At 44.4% G+C, this 19,254-nt stretch overlaps 1 protein-coding gene across 2 annotated transcripts in view; it reads right to left on the bottom strand.

Annotated features, from left to right (window-relative positions):
- CEPT1 (choline/ethanolamine phosphotransferase 1) overlaps window positions 1-379 on the bottom strand; it is a 230,728-nt gene extending 230,349 nt beyond the window's left edge. Inside the window, exon 1 of one of the 2 annotated variants that reach the window (XM_078644128.1) lies at window positions 73-379. The gene's annotated coding sequence lies outside the window, so the exon portion shown is untranslated. The remainder of the gene's footprint in view (window positions 1-72) is intronic. The other variant, XM_078644129.1, reaches the window with a different exon arrangement.
- Between the last annotated feature and the right edge of the window lie 18,875 nt (window positions 380-19,254).

Genomic DNA, 19,254 nt, shown 5'->3' on the forward strand with positions numbered 1-19,254 from the left:
TAGGATATGGGGGCGGGGGGCAGCCCCTACTGCGGAGGGCAACCTCATTAAGAAGGTAGGAGTTCCACTCACCGCTTTCGTCGCGTCCAAAGCAGAGGTTGTAGGAACAAGAGAGAGTCCTGGTGGGAGACGCAGAGACCTACTTCAACCCTCTGCACACAAGGAGCACTCTGCTGCAGCGTAGGGTGGGGCCTAGGCCCGAGCAGGCAGTCGAAGTGCTCTGAAAGGGGGGGAGCGAAGAACGTAGAGGGCCGCAGGAGATGACGCGTGAATAGTGTACGGACCGGGTGGCGACCCGTCAGAGAAACTGCTACGTAGCGGAGTCGGGCTGTCCCACCTCAAGCCAAGGTGCGGGCTCGATATGATAGGCAGGGACAGTGACCCATTACAGTCAGCTTCTCTGAGGTGACGTCACTAGATCCCGCCTACTGACCAAAGGCAGGAACATGAGCTACATGCGGTATCAGGTGGACTTTCATACATTGGTACTCCACAGCCACATTCTACCGACAAGGAATTATCTAACCAATCCCAATCGATTTATTACCCCTGTTGCCTCGCAGCCAATAGAAAACTAATGTGATGTCTTACAGCCAATCACATGACGTGAGTTACCCAAGAACATCCAAGATCACCTCACTGTGGAAATGTTTCGTCAAATCGCATTCTATTTTTACAGTGCCTTGAAGCCACTAAGCGCACACGTTTGACGTGGTAGTCGTTATCATAGCTGCCAAGTTTTCAGGCTGCTTATGCTTAACATTTCCATGTTTGCCGTCTCCTTATGTGTGCTACTTTAGTGTGACGCTTTATCGGAAGAAAACAAGCATTGGCTTAGCCAATTGGTCTCGCTTTTGGGACTTTATATTTATTTAGCCAGAATTATTGGCTTTGGCAATGCCTTCCCATACCGACCCAAGACGGGTGTTTTTAATTGTAAGTCTTTCATTTTAACTCTTCCTCTCCTGTGCTTACACTCCCTTTAGCTGCAATAGTAACAAGCACTGGCGTTGCCAATAGGTCTCGCATTAGGAAAGTTTGAGCTATTGGTATTGTAAATGACAATTTTTTTTTGTGTTGGTTTTGAAAATAGCGAAATTAATAGCTTTGTCATTTACACTGCCAATAAGTATAACTTTTGCAAATTTGATACCTATAGCATTTGTAATGCAATATGTGTTATATGTACGTGACTTACATGTATTGATATTACAAATAACAATGTTTTTTAATTTTTTTAAATAAAAGTTATTGTAATTTATAATGGCAATAGCTTAAATTTTGTAAATAACTTTTGTGAAGATTATGCTTAGGGTATTTTATTGTGACAAAAATCCAAGAACAGAAGTGAAATATTAACATCTTTTTGTGACATTTGTAATAAAGCTTGAAAAATTGAGAGAACATATTTGAACCAGTTGTTGATTGGTTGCACAGATTGATGCTGTGGTGGCGCAGAGTGATGTTGTGGTGGCGCCGAGTGATGTTGTGGTTGTGCCGAGTGATGTTGTGGTGGCGAACGAGTGATGCTGTGGCGTTCAGTGATGCTGTGGTAGCCCATAGTGATGTTGTGGTGCCCCTGAGTGATGCTGTGGTGGTGCTGAGTGATGCTGTATGCTATGCTATGTTTTGTTTTGCTATCCTATGTTTTGTTTTGTTATGCTATGCTATGTTTTATTATGCTATGATATGTTTTGTTTAGTTTTACTATGCTAAGTTTTGTTGTGTTTTGTTAAGCTATGCTATGTTTTGTAGTGTTTTGCTATGTTTTGTTATGCTATGTGTTGTGGTGTTTTGTTATGCTATGTTTTGTTATGTTATGCTATGTTTTGTTATGCTATGCTGTTTTGTATTGCTATCCTATGCTTTGTTTTGTTTTGCTATCCTATGCTTTGTTTTGTTATGCTATGCTATGTTTAGTTTTGCTATCCTATGCTTTGTTTTGTTATGCTATGCTATGTTTTGTTGTGTTTTGTTTTGTTATGCTATGCTTTGTATGCTATGCTATGCTTTGTTGTGTTTTGCTGTGCTATTCTTTGTTATGCTATGCTATGTTTTGTTATGCTATGCTATGTTTTGTTGTGTTTTATTATGCTATGCTTTGTTTTGCTATGCTATGTGTTGTTGTGCTATGTTTTGTTGTGCTATGTTTTGTTATGCTATGCTTTGTTATGCTATGTTTTGTTATGCTATGCTATGCTTTGTTATGCTATGTTTTGTTATGCTATGCTAAGCTTTGTTTTGTTATGCTATGTTTTGTTGTGTTTTGTTATGCTATGCTATGTTTTGTTATGCTATGCTATGTTTTGTGATGCTATGATGTTTTTTGTTATGCTATGCTTTGTTATGCTATGCTATGTTTTGTTGTGCTATGCTGTTTTGTTGTGTTTTGTTATGCTATGTTGTTTGAGTTTTGTTATGCTATGTTGTTTGTGTTTTGTTATGCTATACTATGTTTTGTTATGCTATGCTATGTTTTGTTATGCTATGCTATGTTTTGCTATTGGTTGTGTGGTTGTGTGTGTGGTTGTGTGGTTGTGTGTGTGTGTGGGTGTGTGTGTGGGGTTGTGTGTGTGGGGGGTTGTGTGTGTGGGTTTGTGTGTGTGTGTGTGTGTGGGTTTGTGTGCCTGTACCAAGTGCCTTATGGCATGGTGCAGCACCATGCAAGAACAAACGGAATTCAGTCTGCTAATTATATAAATCCTTTTTTGTGAAGCTGATTTTCTTTGATTTCTAACCAAACGTGCAAGAGAAACGAAGACATTAGGAAGGAAAGAATTGGCAAGGACTTAAAAATCTTGAAATCGCTGGTTTGAAGCGCCTGCCGTACCTCTGCGGTGATCAGGGACGTACAGAAAAATAATCGTGCACTGAGTGTGCTGTGTAGCTCACAGCATTGCGGCTGTGAGTCCTTACGGAGTCTGATAACAAACAGTAAATTGAGGAGGGGGCGCTGTGCGCCCTGATGGCAGATAAGTGTGAAGGGTAGAAAGAAACGCGAGAGCGCACGAGCAGGCTTCTGCTGCAAACACGCTGAATTGTTTGGGTCTGGTGAATCTAAGGGGCTGCGGACCCAGATTGGTGGGGGGCGGTAACCCCGCAGAACGCTCGGCTTGTTTGTTGGGGGTCTCTCTCTGTGTTATGAGCCCAAATGGAGGAGAGAAGCAGATACAGAGAGAGAGAGCGAGAAAGTCAGACAGGAAAGAAGGAGTCAGACAAAGAAACACACCAGAGCGCGGAGAGTCAGAGAAAGAGAGAGGAAGGCAGGAAAGAGAGCGAGATAGTCGGAAGGCAGGAAAGAGAGCGAGATAGTCGGTGACGGGCAGAGGTGGGGTGGGGGGGAGCAAGCGAGAGTGGTGGCGATCAGGGAGTGAGACAGTGCAAACACGTGGGTGTGTTGGTGAGCAATAGAGACGCCCGAGAAGGGAATAGAAAAAGATGCGTGGAGGGAAGCCGGATGGGGGCGGGAGAGCCTGGTGGGGGGGCGGGAATGCGAGCGAGGGGAGGAGAAGTGTGGCAGGACTTCTCTTCTCATTAAGTGTTTTCAGTTAAGGTCATCCAGCTGGGCTGCAAGCAGACACTTACCCATAGATAGTGGAAAAGATGGTGAGAAGATGTAACAAACCCTTCAATGTACGGTTGTGGTATGGTAAGACAAAGCTTGGAAAGGTCGGTAAAAGGAGTTTGGCAAGGATGTCTTCTTGGGATATAAACAGAGAAATAAATAAAGCAGGCAAGAATAACAAGAATAAGAAGAGCCTAAAGGGAAACTGAAAGTACGGCCGGCCACCGGCCAGCCATGAATAATTAGGGGAGGAGAACCGCACAGCACACGCTGGGAGAAGCCCTTTGATGTGCTGTGCGGCCGTGAAAAAATGCAATTAGGAGGGGGGAGGGAGGCTGATGCGCGTGCTTGTTTGGTCACGTGATTCACGTGAACTCAAAGAAAACCGCACGAAGAAACCCTTGGTTTTCACGAGCATTTTGAGCACTTGAATTCTCGCTCCGCTCAATGCGCATGCGCACATTGATAGGTCGCGAGACCTAAAAACACAACTAGGCAGTCACATCAATAATACGGCGTTCCGCAGAAAATAGCCACAAACTAAACCCAAAAGTTTTGCAAATCTAATCAGTGCGCATTCACACCGTATAAGCTAACTTTAATATTTATTGTAAAAAGAGTGTGTGTATCCTTAAAAAAATTATTTATTTTTTAGCAAAAAAGGTAGAAGCATGCTGCATTTGCTAAAAATGCATTGCGCTTCTACTTCGTAAGAAAATATCAAACACTTTTCAAAGCGCACACACGCTCCCTTAACACTTAAAAAATCAAGGTTCTCGAAAGTTTGCAAATAAGGCAGAAAGAGCAGCTGTGTGACCGCAGAACATTCCTATTCTACAAGTGAAACCTCACAGGTTGTGTGTTTTCTATTTAAACGCTTCCTCAGGGCCGGCTTTAGGGCAGTGCGACTGGTGTGGCAGCACAGTGCGCTGACCTGTGAAGGGGGCACCGACCTCAAAGGGGGGAGGGGGGCTGGTACTGTGTTTAGCAATAGCTTATGATTGGAGAGATGGGGGGCAGTGAGAGAATCCAAGGCTGCGGTCATGGGGTGCCATAAATGATTGTCGCACCTGGCACCACCAGTGCTAAAGCCGGACCTGCTTTTCCTCCTAAGTCCATACCCCCCTCTCCGCCTTCATTGCATAAAAGAACTTAGGCACTACATCAATAACATAGCCTCCGTCTGAAAATGCGCACATGTATATCCTAATGCCTTAACCCTTTCTGTGCTCATGATGGAATGGTTCCGTCATGAGCACCGGTACCCATGTGCTCATGAGGGAACTATTCTGTCATGAGGACAAGGGCACGAAATCCCTCTGCTGCAGACAGCAGAGGGATTTCCCTTTTTAGGTCTCGCCTACGCAGCGCGCATGCGCTGATTAGGAGGAGAACTTTAGAAATCGATTCGGTTTTTGTGCCAAAAACTTGCACGCATTGCATTGCTTTCAATGGCAACGCGTGCACGTTTGGTGATTCCCTTGCGGGAGCAAGCTTTGGCAACATCTAATTGTAATTAACTTCCAAACAGATGGTGCCCAAAGCTCTATCCCGCAAGGTAATCGCTGTGTGTGCTCTCGGCCGCACTGCCCCCACCCCTCCCACTTGTTAACCTGTTTGTTTGCTGTTTTTTTACAGCGTGCACAAGTTTGTACTTGTTGTGCCTTCTAACCACCCTGTGCGCTCATCTCCTGACTTCTCAGGTGCCCCTATTTCCTGTTCTCGCACTCTTTTTGTGTAACCTCTGATGATTTCCCTGTTTCTCGCTGTACCCTTGTTTGCACAGGCCCTGGGGCCCTCTCACCAGTGCCGGCTCCATGCAGGGAGAAGGCAGAAGGGGACGTTAGCAGGATCCCGAGTCGTGCGGGTGCTTTTGCTTGCCTCTGCAGCTGGGCAGGGCATGTGGCACCCCGCTCCCACCCCCACTCCTCCTTAAATCAGTGTACAAGGAAGCCCAGGTGGGAGGAAAAGAGACTCCCGCCCAAAGTTGCTGCAGCATTGCCTAACTGTGATTGTGAGCGCAAGGATGAAGTCAGCACTGACAAAGCCAGGAATTGCATCTGAGAATAGATGAGGGCAGAGGATGTGGAAAAGTAAATTTTGCCATGTTGTATGTGCCTACGTGTTCCCCATCCTATGTTATATGTGCATGATCGATATGCATGTATTCCCTATGATCGATTAAAGACACAATTATAGTTGTGTCCATCTCTAGTATGCCAGTTTCCAGTTTTCGTGAATACAACGAATATTAGGCCTATGTAAAGCTACGTTGCCACGTTTTACAGTGTGCACGTTAATTCACTGAAAAGTCCCCGTTTCTAGGCCTCAAAAGGGCCCGGACTCAGATTCAGCTCCTGTTTCCTGAACCCTCTCCGAGGAGCAATACAGCCCCCACCTGTATCCCTGACCCTTCACTTACTTCCTGCCTCACAGTGCCCGGCTCGGCCTGGCTCTGCCTCCGAGTCTGCCAAGAGTATGTTATGATTCTAGTTATCAGTCCAGCCCTCCTTCTCTGCATTCCTAAGCTACTGAATCGCATCAATAGTTTCCGTCATGGTCTAGCCTTTATGTCTCCATGTAAGAGAAATACTGTATTAATATTCATAGAATATTCCTCGCACACACACTACATATAGGATTATGCATGCACCAGTCTTAGTGTCTGTTAGCCTTTGCCCTGATAACTTTTGGATTCTATCAACATGTTCTCTAAACACCAGATACTAGATAGGCTTTAGGTACATGTCGCTCTGACACTCCAGACTTTCGTCTCCTCTTCTAGCACAGAAGTCATAGCCCCCCAGTTCTCCCTAGTAACACGTCATTGTCAGTTTGCGCGCACCACTAGGTTAGAGGTCCCAGCTGCTCAGGTAGCCCCCTCCATGTTTCCGCCCCATTTATGACATATTCTGTTACGTTTGCATCACATGTCTATGTACACGCCTCTTGTTACACCTACTTACTGCCTTATCTTTCGCGACTGCTACGAACTCCGCCCACTGCTACGCCTACTGTATTAACTGTAATGCTATTGTTTAACTATAAATATTGTGCACTGTTATTAAAAGTTGCCACTCTTGCCCAGATCCTGCCCCCGGCAGCTGCCATCCTATTCCCGTGCAGGTTGTCCTGTTCCTGTCCTTTATGCTATATTAAAACCTGCAAACTCCAGCTACCTCGAATCTTGACTCTTATTTATTGAGCTATCTGTTATTATATATATCTAGTCAAAAATAGTACCGGTAATTAATTATTTATTTACCACATAATGGCGCCCGAATAGGGACTTGCCCTTTCCCCACGCGCCGGAGAAGCCACGCAAGCCCCCTGATCCTCTGCAGTCGTGACGGAACCATCCTGCGCAGTGGCAGATATTTCTGCTTCAAGTATCCCTCAGGCCCACGGAGGAGACAGAGGTTGCGGTCCAGCATCCAGACGAGGCGGTGGAGGAACGCGGCGAGTCCCGACCAGAGCCCAAGCCGAGAGTCCAAGGTCCGAGGTATCCGGAGGCCCACCTGTAACTGAAGTCCGAAGTTCGTCCGTCCGTCGTCGTAGCAGTCCAGTCCAGTCCGAGGCCTTCCGTTCTTGCTGCCCGGTGAGTACCGTTGCTGGGGTAGTATCTAGACAGGGTCAAGTAATTTGTCTCTGGTCCGTGGGTTTGGGTACACAGATCCAACACGAAGTGTCCACTTAGGTGGATGCGGGTCCTGACGTGTCTCTTTTATGGGACCGGTAAGTTTCGTACTGTTTCAGCAGTGCATCTAGTCTGTTCTAGTAAGTTCTGTTCTCGAGAAAATTCATGTGTTCTGTTCTCAGTATTTCAGGTAGTATCTTGTCCGAACTGTTATTTTAAATGTTATTCCATGTGTTTTCAATGTCGTGGTATGAATGAATTGTTCTTTCAAGTAATTATTGTGTTCATTGTATATAGTATTGTGTCTAGACTCCAGCCTAGTTATGCCTCTGTTCTCTAAGTTACGTCAGTTAAAAACTAGAAAAGGTCTGCTCGAGGAAGCAGTTCCTGTCCCGCCTAGGGACAGTCCAGGTCATTTTATGTATCATAAGCATGGCATAAGTGCCATATTATATCTAGACTTATGGGTGGAGTACACCAAGGAATTAGAGGAAAAGTATAGATGGCCCGTATCGGGTACATGGGATGCCGAGTGCATCATGCGAGTAGAAGAAGCATTATGGAAAAAGAAAGCCAGACAGTCCCAGAAAGACGCCATCGAGTTATGGCGCAAAGAATCTCACAGGAGAACAGAGAAAGAAATCAGAAAGTCAGAATTAAGTAAAGAATCCTCTGAAAGAGCCCAAGAAAGGGAATTAATCGAAATAGGTGAACGAGTTAAAGCCGAACAGTCAGACAGACAGAGAAATGCCCTCATTAAGGGTATGTATCCTCTTCTTGCCGAGGGCTTGCCGAAAGCAACCCCGGAAGCACCATGTAATTTTCCGCCGCCATTAGTTCCGATTAAGCTACGTCACAAACCGACCGCAGCTGATATTTTTCTCTCGTCCTATTTGGACGACACAGTTCCAGAATATGCAAATCCCGCTCCGCCAGCTCCTGTAAATAACGTAATTCCTGTTCCTCCAGCCACCGGGGCACCTGTTACAGCACCTGTTACGGTACCCCCGGTCCAGCCCGTAGTACAAGTACCCGCTACATCGGTCACTCTGCCAGCACGAAGAGTATCAGTCGACGATTCCAGTTCAGGGGCCGCTGGAGGAGGTCCTCCTGGCACCCCACCGCCAAATAAACGTATAGGGTTAGTCGAGTTACATGAACGTGCGTTACAGCGTACGCCCAAATATCAGTCCGTTGCAGACATCAGGCGAGCTCTTACCGAATGCTGTTATGATCCAGTCCCAGGCGAAGACAATATGGTTTTATATTCATTGCGTGTAAGACGGGTGACCGAGTATCTGGCCACCCTGCCGAATATGAAAGAAGATCTAGACAGAATGTATCGTTTCATCCGTACTGGAGAAGATCCAGAAAGTGTTGGCGAAATCATGTCTCTCAGGAAAGCTGAGACCCAGCTCATGTTGTTAAAGTTTCTAATCAATTGCTTAATAAGGGAACAAGATTGTCCGACTAAAGATCCGACCGAAATGAAAGTTCTGACAAGGTGGAGTGATAATATAGCCGAGGATAAACACAGGACCATCAGTAGTATAGAGAGTATGTACAAGAAAATACGTAAAGAAATAATAAGGTTACACGAACAACGCAAAGAAGCACTAGTAAGCGAGAAAGAAAGTAACTCTGATACTGAAGAAGCAGAAGACGAGAATACCGCCAGAATAGCGTATGTAGGTAGATCTAGATTTCCAGACCGACATTCACGCCTAGAACACAAGAAAGTCTTTCATCATCCAGCACCAGAACAGGGTTCTCTAGAACAAGTATTTCAAGCCACCGATCACATTTTGAAATCACGAATCGGTTATAGTGAACTTAGTACCATGCATGAACAAGAACTAGCCCGATTAGCAGTCCGATGGATTACTGATTCTACCACTTTTCCAGACGAAATAGTGGCACAAATGTTTCTGAAACTGCCCCCAGCCGAGCAGCGACTGGTGGGTATGTATATGATCCAGCACCTCATTACACTGTATGAGGGTCAACATTCTGATCCAGGTCCGTTACATGATGTCCTGAACGAGTTACTCCAGTATAAATGGAAAGGTTTAGGTACCGATTTAATTAGAGTCATTCTAGAACAGCGCCACAAGTATAGAACGTTTCTGAACCCGCATTTTGTTCACGTCTCACCTCCAGAAAGTAAACCATTCTATATAGACAGACAGCATCCGTTACGAGAAGTACACCCAGTTAGGACACCGGATGGTGAAATGCAACGAGTATTTGTTTATACCCCGATTACGAAGATGGAACTCTTAGAGATGAAAAAATTAATTCCCTGTCACGACAAAGATCCAGCAGGGTTCCATCGAGAATTAAAAGACATGCTCCGTATGGGAGAATACACGTATCCAGATATTATTAAAATGCTAAAGGTCCTGTTGCCCGCAGGGGTATATGAGAAACTCAAGGAAAAAGAATGGGAGGTGGGAGAGAAAAAGATCGATTGGGCAGTTCTAGAAGCTGAAGATAAGATACGAGTACCAGGTACCGGTCTTGGAGATAAATGTAAAGAATTACCAGAGTTATTGATTCAGGTTTTGCCAAGGTTATTAGCCACGAAAAAGGAAGACTGGGATGCAATCTCAGCATGCAAACAGAAACAGGATGAAGATACTAGTGATTTTTATTCTAGATTCGAGAAGTGTTTTATTATTAACAGTGGTTTGAAGACAGGTAGCGAGTCATATCCTCATCTTTTTGTTACTAAACTAGTCGAGAATTCAAGTCCACAAGTTAAAAATCGAGTTTTGAAAGTCGAAAGTACTTGGCAAGCTAGTACCCCGTCCCAGATGTTACAGATGCTCCAGTATCACCAGAACAGAATCAGGGAAGAGCAAGAACACGAAAGGAGACGTATGAAAGACACGAAAATGAAAGTATTAGTTGCACAATCTGTTCCTCAAGACAGTCAGAAGAGGGGTCCGAATCAAGCCAGTCATCCTGCAGTTCCTGTTAAAGGGACCTGCAATTATTGTAAACAGCCAGGTCATTTTATAAACGAGTGTGCAGTTCTGAAACACAACATAGCTACTGGTAAGACTAAAGAAAGACCACGTCCGCCTAGACAAGAACAAGTTTCACAGACTTCTCAGCCACCACAGAATGCACAACAGATAGTTCCAGCACCGCAGCCTATCGCTGCAACACAGCATGTTACACAGCAGATGTACCAGTATGCACAGTCAGAGTATCCAGAGTATCAACAGTATTCATGAAACAGCCTGGAGAGGGAGGTAGGCTTGCCTCTCATCGAGATACCTGTAGATCAAGAGGGTCCCTATGTTCATAGTCAAGTATTAGGGAAAGACAGAAAGTTTTTGATTGATACAGGGGCAAGTAGGACTACTATCAGTCATGACGAGGTTCCAGGGGCTCCGCTCTCAGGCTCTAGAAATGTTTCCCTTGGATTTTCAGGAAAGCCTATTGTGAACGAGATTTCAAAACCAGTTTCCCTAGAAGTTGGTCCATTGTCCCGAACTACTGATTTGTTACTTACGAAATCATGTCCAGAAAATTTGTTAGGCATTAAAACATTGAAGGAATTAGGTGCAGTTATTTGCTGTTCCCCAGAAGGAATACGTTTGTTTTTACGTGACTTCAAAGGTCACTATGTACTACGTGATTTTGATCCCAGATTGTCTAATGTACCGCAGCATTTATGGGCGCAAGGTCCAACTGATGTAGGATGTATGCACATCACACCCCATCGTGTGACCCTCAAGCAAGGTGTAGTCTTGCCACGAATCAGACAGTACAGATTGCCACCTGAGGCTGTAGCAGCCTTATCCAAAATTATTGACGAGCTCATTGCTCAAGGAGTGGTTGTAGAAACTGACTCCAATGTATGTAATTCTCCTATCATTCCAGTCATGAAACGCACTGATCCAAATGCACCTCCAGTATATCGATTAGTGATTGACCTTCGAGAACTCAATAAATGTATCATACCCCAGTATCCAGTAGTCCCAGATATTTCATCTCTATTGACAGCTATTGATTCTGAAGCTATATTTTTTACAGTAATAGACCTCAAGAATGCATTTTTCAGTGTTCCAATTCATCCAGACAGCCAGTACCTTTTCGGTTTTTGTTTAAATGGAAGGAGCTATAAATTCACACGAGCTCCTCAAGGTTTCACAGAAAGTCCTAGTATTTACAGTCAAGCACTTAAGAGACAACTAGACAATATTCACATGCCAACTGACACTGCCTTGCTCCAGTATGTCGATGATCTACTGATCACAGCCCGTTCTGAACGTGATTGCGAGCGTGCGTCACTTACAGTTCTGTATTTCCTAGCCGAGATGGGGCACAAGGTGTCCCCTTCGAAGCTCCAATTCTGTGTCCAGCAAGTGATCTACTTAGGCCACTTACTGTCCAAGTGGGGTAGGCAGTTGACACCAGACCGTATCCAGTTAATAGCGAGTCTTCCACAGCCCAAGACACAGAAGGAGGTACGAGCTTTTATTGGCCTCACTTCTTATTGCAGACAATGGATTCCTCAGTATGCATTTCTAGCAAAGCCACTGATACAGTTAACGACACAGGAGGCAGCCGCATCGACTGTTCTCCCTTGGACATCTGAACATACACTTGCTTTTAATGAGTTAAAGAAAGCCTTATGCCAAGCACCTGTTCTAGCTACACCGAACTACAGTAAGCCTTTTACACTTTTTGTCACAGAACGTGATGGTACTGCATTATCTGTTCTCACACAAGATCAAGCCGGACAGTACAAGCCCTGTGCTTATTTTTCAAGCACGTTAGATCCAGTAGCCCAGGCTTTGCCTGCGTGCCTCAAGTCAGTTGCAGCTACAGCTCTAGCAATCAGACAAAGTGATTCCATAGTATTAGGACATTCCCTGACAGTACAAGTTCCACACTCCGTGGAAGTTCTTTTAAACCGAACACAGACTCAACACTTGACAATTGCACGTTTAACAGGTTATGAATTGACACTGTTCCAGCCACACATAGAAATCAGACGCTGCAACGTTTTAAATCCTGCTACTCTGTTACCGTCAGTTACTTCAAATCCCGCCACACATGACTGTGTGGAAGTTATTAACACTATGACTAAGCCAAGACAAGACCTGACAGACATTGCTTTACCTAATCCCGACCTGACACTTTATGTGGATGGTTCATGTATGAGAACTAGTACAGGAGAACTAGTAGCCGCGTATGCAGTGACTACTGACACTGAAGTTATTGAAACACACCGTATTGACACCCTGTCTGCTCAAGCAGCAGAGATAGTTGCTCTGACCCAAGCCTGCATACGTGCCAAGAACCTGAAAGTAAACATATATACAGACTCACGTTACGCATTCGGAGTTGTACACGACTTCGGAGTGCTCTGGCAGGAGAGAGGTTTCATGACTTCTCATGGAACCAAGATTCAGCATGGTCTCCTCATTCAAGCTCTGTTAGATGCAATACATTTACCGACAGCTATCGCTATCATGAAGTGCAAAGCACATACGAAAGTTACTGACATCATTTCCCAAGGTAATGATCTAGCAGATCGAACAGCCAAGCTTACAGCTCAGACACCAGACATTCCAGTTAACAAGACACAGACATCCACTCCAGATCCGACTACTTGTATGACAGTTAAGGACCCTACACAAGATGTCATAGACATACAGTTACATGCTACTTCCGAAGAAATCAAGAAATGGTCCGAACAAGGAGGGGTCCAGACAGATCAGGGATGGGTGACGAAGGGAAAAGCCACATGGTTTCTCCCCGACTCTATGGTTCAAGTCATTATCAATACCGCACATAGTCCAGCACATCTAGGAGAAAAAGCTATGTTAGACAGTATCCAGAACCTTTGGTTTAACAAGCATTTACGAGCTGCAGCCAAGCAGAAAGTCCGTACCTGTATGATATGTTGTCAGTTCAATCCAGGTAAAAGTGTCCCGGTGGAACAAGGTGGATTCCAGCCTCCTGACCACCCTTTTGAAGTCCTCCAGATGGATTATATTCAGATGGAGCGATGTCGAGGTTTCAAGTATGTCCTCGTAGTTGTATGCGCTTTGTCCAGGTGGACAGAAGCATATCCAGTTCCAGATTACACAGCAGCGACCACTGCCAGGCAGTTGGTTCGTGAATTCTTTCCTCGTTATGGACTCCCTAGGGTCGTGTATTCAGACAACGGCCAGCCATTCTCATCAGAGTTAATGAAGCATGTGTCCCTTCTGTTAGGGTACCAGTGGAAGTTCCATTGTGTGCGCCATCCTGAAGCAGCCGGTCTCGTAGAGAGACATAACCAGACTCTAAAAATCCGCATTGCCAAAGTTTGTAAAGAGAAAGGTGTAGACTGGCTAGTAGCTCTGCCAGTCGCTCTGTTTTACATGCGCATGGTCGCACATTCCAGATCAGGTCTGTCCCCTTACGAGGTCGTATTCGGCCGCCCCCCGAACATGTGGGGTACACCTAGACCCCGAAGTATTACCGATGTTTCCAGTAATATGCTGACAGATTACCTTGCTTCCTTGATGTCTGCCCTACACTCTTGTCGTTCACAGGTTGCCGCTGCATTTCCAGACAATACCGAGGTGAAACCGCATGAAATCGTTCCAGGAAGTCTTGTACTTGTCCGGAACTTTGATCGTTCAAGTCCGCTGGAGCCCCGCTGGAAACAACCTCAACTTGTCCTTCTGACCACCCGCACGGCCGTGAAGCTGGAAGGCCGCAAGGGCTGGGTGCACCTGTCCCACGTCAAGAAATTCCATGGATGTCGCATAAAAACATTGGACTGTTCCATTTTTAAGGACTGCCAGAATTCTAAAGACTGCCCTATTCTCAAGGACTGTCCCGCTACAAACTTTGATTCCAAACTTCCCCTGTTAGAGGAAACTCCGCAGCAGGAGTATAAAAGTAAGCTCCGGTCTAGTAAAATAAGTCAGCCAGTTTAATTGTCTAAGTCCCCCTCGGGTGAAAGGGTTAGACAGGTATCTGACATGTATGAGATAGACCCCCATAGTGAGAGAGTTAGTCAAAACTCTATTCGATGTATCGTTTTTCTAAGTTTTCTATTGTTTCTAAGTTTGATGGTTACCTGCACAAGTTATGCATTTCATTTATGTTTTCCAATTTCTCATGTAAATAAGTTTTCTAATGCTACAGTAGAGCACACGTTTAGTGATCTGCCTCCTCACGAGTTATCCTATCGTCTTGCTATGAGAAATAACACATTCATCAGAATGTTACACTATTCACACCAGACCAGCAATGCCACTAATTGTTGGGTGTGTGGTCGACTCCCCCCTTTCCAGACACCGAAGGGAGTTCTGCCACTTTTTCCTTATCCGTTTTCACATAATGGTTCGTGTGGAGCATGGTCCACGTTAACGTCATCCTCAACTGATATGTCCCTTTTGAATAGTACATGTTTTCCAGACAAGCAAGGTCTCACCCATAGAACAGGGTTAGATCTAGAAAATGAAGTTTATAATTTAGGTAATTATTCTTCGAATTTTATGGTCCTGAATGTTCAGTCTGATACTACTCCAGACTTACCTGCTATTTCAGTACTACCAGTCAAAGGCGAATTATGTGTCAGAAATAATGGTTCCGTACATGTAGGACATAGTGAATGTACTACTACTGTCGAGTATAGTGACAGTGGGAAATCTATTTTCAAAGCTTCACGTCATTCTTATTTTGTGTGTGGTCAGACCGGATATGTTCGTCTGCCCCTCGATTGGGATGGAACATGTTACATTGCCTTCCTACTGCCACCAGTTTTTCTAGCCCCATCTGATTATCATAGAAACACACATCTAGTACACGTCAGACATAGAAGGGAGATTGAGTCCCCAATTGTCGATCAAACTGAAACTACTCTAGAACAATATCAAGACTTCAATAAAGGTTTTTTCTTCTTTATAGGCCCTATCCAGAATAGTAAGTTAATACGTAGATTAACCAGAACCCTTGAAGCAGTAGTGAATGAGACTACTTCTGCTCTAGGTAACTTAACCGAAGAGCAATCTGCTATGAGATTTGTCGTGCTCCAAAATCGTCTCGTTCTTGACGTCATACTGGCCGATAGAGGAGGAGCATGTAGAGTCATCGGATCTAGTTGCTGCATTTTCATTCCTAATAACGCGCCGTCTGTTTATTCAGCTATAACCAGACTTCATAAAATTGCCCATCAGTTACACCAGAATCCAGGCACCTGGACATGGTCCGGTTGGCTCTGGAGCATCATATCCGCCTGGGGATGGAAAGTATTGTCATTCCTAGGTATTGCAGTAATGATCATATTCAGTTGCTGCCTCTGTATACAATGTGGCCCTGCGATTTGCGGCATTTGTGCTACCTCTTGTATTCCTAGTCCTAAGTCCCGTTCCAAGACAATTCGAGACGAGCAAATGATGCTGTATGAAATGATAGATGGTATCATGAATATAGATGTTTCCTGATGGAAACGTAGGGCACAAGGAGGGAATGTGGAAAAGTAAATTTTGCCATGTTGTATGTGCCTACGTGTTCCCCATCCTATGTTATATGTGCATGATCGATATGCATGTATTCCCTATGATCGATTAAAGACACAATTATAGTTGTGTCCATCTCTAGTATGCCAGTTTCCAGTTTTCGTGAATACAACGAATATTAGGCCTATGTAAAGCTACGTTGCCACGTTTTACAGTGTGCACGTCAATTCACTGAAAAGTCCCCGTTTCTAGGCCTCAAAAGGGCCCGAACTCAGATTCAGCTCCTGTTTCCTGAACCCTCTCCGAGGAGCAATACAGCCCCCACCTGTATCCCTGACCCTTCACTTACTTCCTGCCTCACAGTGCCCGGCTCGGCCTGGCTCTGCCTCCGAGTCTGCCAAGAGTATGTTATGATTCTAGTTATCAGTCCAGCCCTCCTTCTCTGCATTCCTAAGCTACTGAATCGCATCAATAGTTTCCGTCATGGTCTAGCCTTTATGTCTCCATGTAAGAGAAATACTGTATTAATATTCATAGAATATTCCTCGCACACACACTACATATAGGATTATGCATGCACCAGTCTTAGTGTCTGTTAGCCTTTGCCCTGATAACTTTTGGATTCTATCAACATGTTCTCTAAACACCAGATACTAGATAGGCTTTAGGTACATGTCGCTCTGACACTCCAGACTTTCGTCTCCTCTTCTAGCACAGAAGTCATAGCCCCCCAGTTCTCCCTAGTAACACGTCATTGTCAGTTTGCGCGCACCACTAGGTTAGAGGTCCCAGCTGCTCAGGTAGCCCCCTCCATGTTTCCGCCCCATTTATGACATATTCTGTTACGTTTGCATCACATGTCTATGTACACGCCTCTTGTTACACCTACTTACTGCCTTATCTTTCGCGACTGCTACGAACTCCGCCCACTGCTACGCCTACTGTATTAACTGTAATGCTATTGTTTAACTATAAATATTGTGCACTGTTATTAAAAGTTGCCACTCTTGCCCAGATCCTGCCCCCGGCAGCTGCCATCCTATTCCCGTGCAGGTTGTCCTGTTCCTGTCCTTTATGCTATATTAAAACCTGCAAACTCCAGCTACCTCGAATCTTGACTCTTATTTATTGAGCTATCTGTTATTATATATATCTAGTCAAAAATAGTACCGGTAATTAATTATTTATTTACCACAAGGGGAATTTAACACAGACAAACAGAATAAAATCAGAGAGAAATTGCCTGCTAAACTATTCCAGCTCCCACAGCAATTTACTTACTGCTTACCGAGCGCAGGGGGCTTGTTTGCATCTTTGCAGATTTACCAGATATACATCACGCGCCCAAACAACAGGCGATGCTAGCAGATTCCAGATAGCTGTTCTTTATTGGCCTCTAGATGCGCACGCAGTTGCCTAATTCAGCGCGCGGCTCAAGCTGCTCTCCAGTTGCTTTACAAGCAAGCGCCTATCCCGTTTCACAGCCAGTGCTTTAATATAGCTCATAAATTGTTCTTCCCCAAATTAGTGCAGAATTGCTATGGTAATCGTTTTGTAATATCTACCTGTTTTTGTGAAAAAACTGCCCTCGCAGCGAGAGAAATGGAGATGTAATTTGATGCGGCCCGGTAATCCCTAGAATCAACATTTATCAGGCTGTTATTCGGTACCTCAGAGGGGAAAATACAGGTTTATTACACGAAAAGGCAGCCTCTTTCCTGCTGAAGGAAGAGCTCTCTTGCTCATTTAGCAAAACAGTAAATATGGCAGCCGTGTTTATGTAGAGCATTTGGTCCTTACACAGTCCCCAAAGCACATCACATTCTTGTGACGTAGTACAAGTGTTCTTCACAGTCGCCTTTAGCTCTTCTGTTTTTTCCCACCATCTGCAGTCCACAAATACCTCCTGATCTTTGTTCTCTCCAAGCAAAGACCAAATGAAAAATGTTTAGAGCCTGTCTCGGTTGAGTGACTATGTGGGATGTTTTACTCTAGGATAAAGATTTGTGGGCAAAACCATTAGGGTTTCAGTACACTTGCTCATACACCACTGAAATTACTTTCATATTTTCACTATACTAATTCACCACTAACCCTTTATGGGTGGTGGAGTAGTGTGCTAATTGCCGAAAACGCGCTTTGACGCCTCGTCAGGGGGAGTAAGCGCTATATAAATGCAATTACAATACAATAAAGAGAGACTTTAGGCACCCATTACTATTAACCATATGACCCTCCGTGACATCCACTCATCCTTTCATGTGGGGGATCTCCTTCTCTTATGGTTTAGGACAAAGAAATAACAATCACCACACATAGCCACTTAGGTATGTGGACATAACACAAACTAGGTCCTGCCACCATCCATTGGTCAATTTATATTACATATAAGAACAAGTTTGACCATGTGTAGTATGGTCTGTTCATAGTCAACAAAGTATCATGAAGAGCTTGACAGATTCCTATCCCAGTCATCCTGGTGAAACAGGTGACAATTGCTTCTAATGTTCCCTCCTTCACAACAAAAAAAGCTGACGCTTGGTCAAAACCAACATTTCATCATCCTGGAGAAAGACTGATAATTACACCAAATGTTCGCCTTTTTGGACAGTAAAATGTGTAGATCTATGTCTATATCTTCCTGCGCCATGATAAAATCCATGGCAGTTGAACCAAATTCTCTGCTCCTTGGTATGCAGAAAGACTAGCTGTGTCCACTTTTGTTGTCTGGGTGTGCCCCAGCTTTCAGTCAAAGGGAAAGTCTATTGACTGCGTAGTTAAGCAGTATCTAAATAGATAAGCTATTTGTAATGTTAACTTTCGGTCTGCATTCTAGCAAATTAGCTTCACTTGAGAAGTGACGAACAGGCACAGTTACATATGCAAAACTATTCAAAAAGAGAACACAATAAGCACAACCAAGACAACTACAATCAACAAAATTAAGAATTTAATTCCAACTAAAGCGTAAAAAAAAGACAACTCGAATGGGGCCAATGAATTGCTAACCACTCCATTAATAGATATTCGAAATAAGGAAAGCAGAGCATTCTAACAATGTACATAATGGGATACAGCAGTGAACGGGCAAGATAAATTTGACTAAAAAAGACCTAAATCAAAGCCAAGGCCCCAGATTATGTCGAACCACAATAGTCACTCTGTAGAACACCATGCAAATACTTGGAGATGCTTTCAGTGGTGGGAAACGTGATGGTTGCTTCACAACTGTGGAAGAACGTCTACGAGACTGGCAGAATGGTGTGCCTTATTGATGAAGGTGGGGGGTCTGTAGCAACAGAACTGGTCTACTAAAGCTGCTCCTCCCACAGGAATGGCTCTACATGTATTTGTAGTACTTGCAAAAACATTTCTTTGCAGGTGTCTTCTGACTTGCTTCAAGCTGATTAGTGACTTGGAAGCAAGGGTTTTCCCAAGGTAGTATCTAAACTCAGCACCTTGAAATGTAAGAATAGGCAACATTTCCCCAATGCCTCAAGAAAGGCGGAATGTCTTTTACCATTACTGGTAGAGACGCAATCTTCGGGGGATAGCTTCCCAGAGATTCTCAC

Source organism: Lissotriton helveticus, chromosome 5_1 (assembly GCF_964261635.1).
Source record: "Lissotriton helveticus chromosome 5_1, aLisHel1.1, whole genome shotgun sequence".
In the NCBI taxonomy this organism is placed as follows: Eukaryota; Metazoa; Chordata; class Amphibia; order Caudata; family Salamandridae; genus Lissotriton; species Lissotriton helveticus.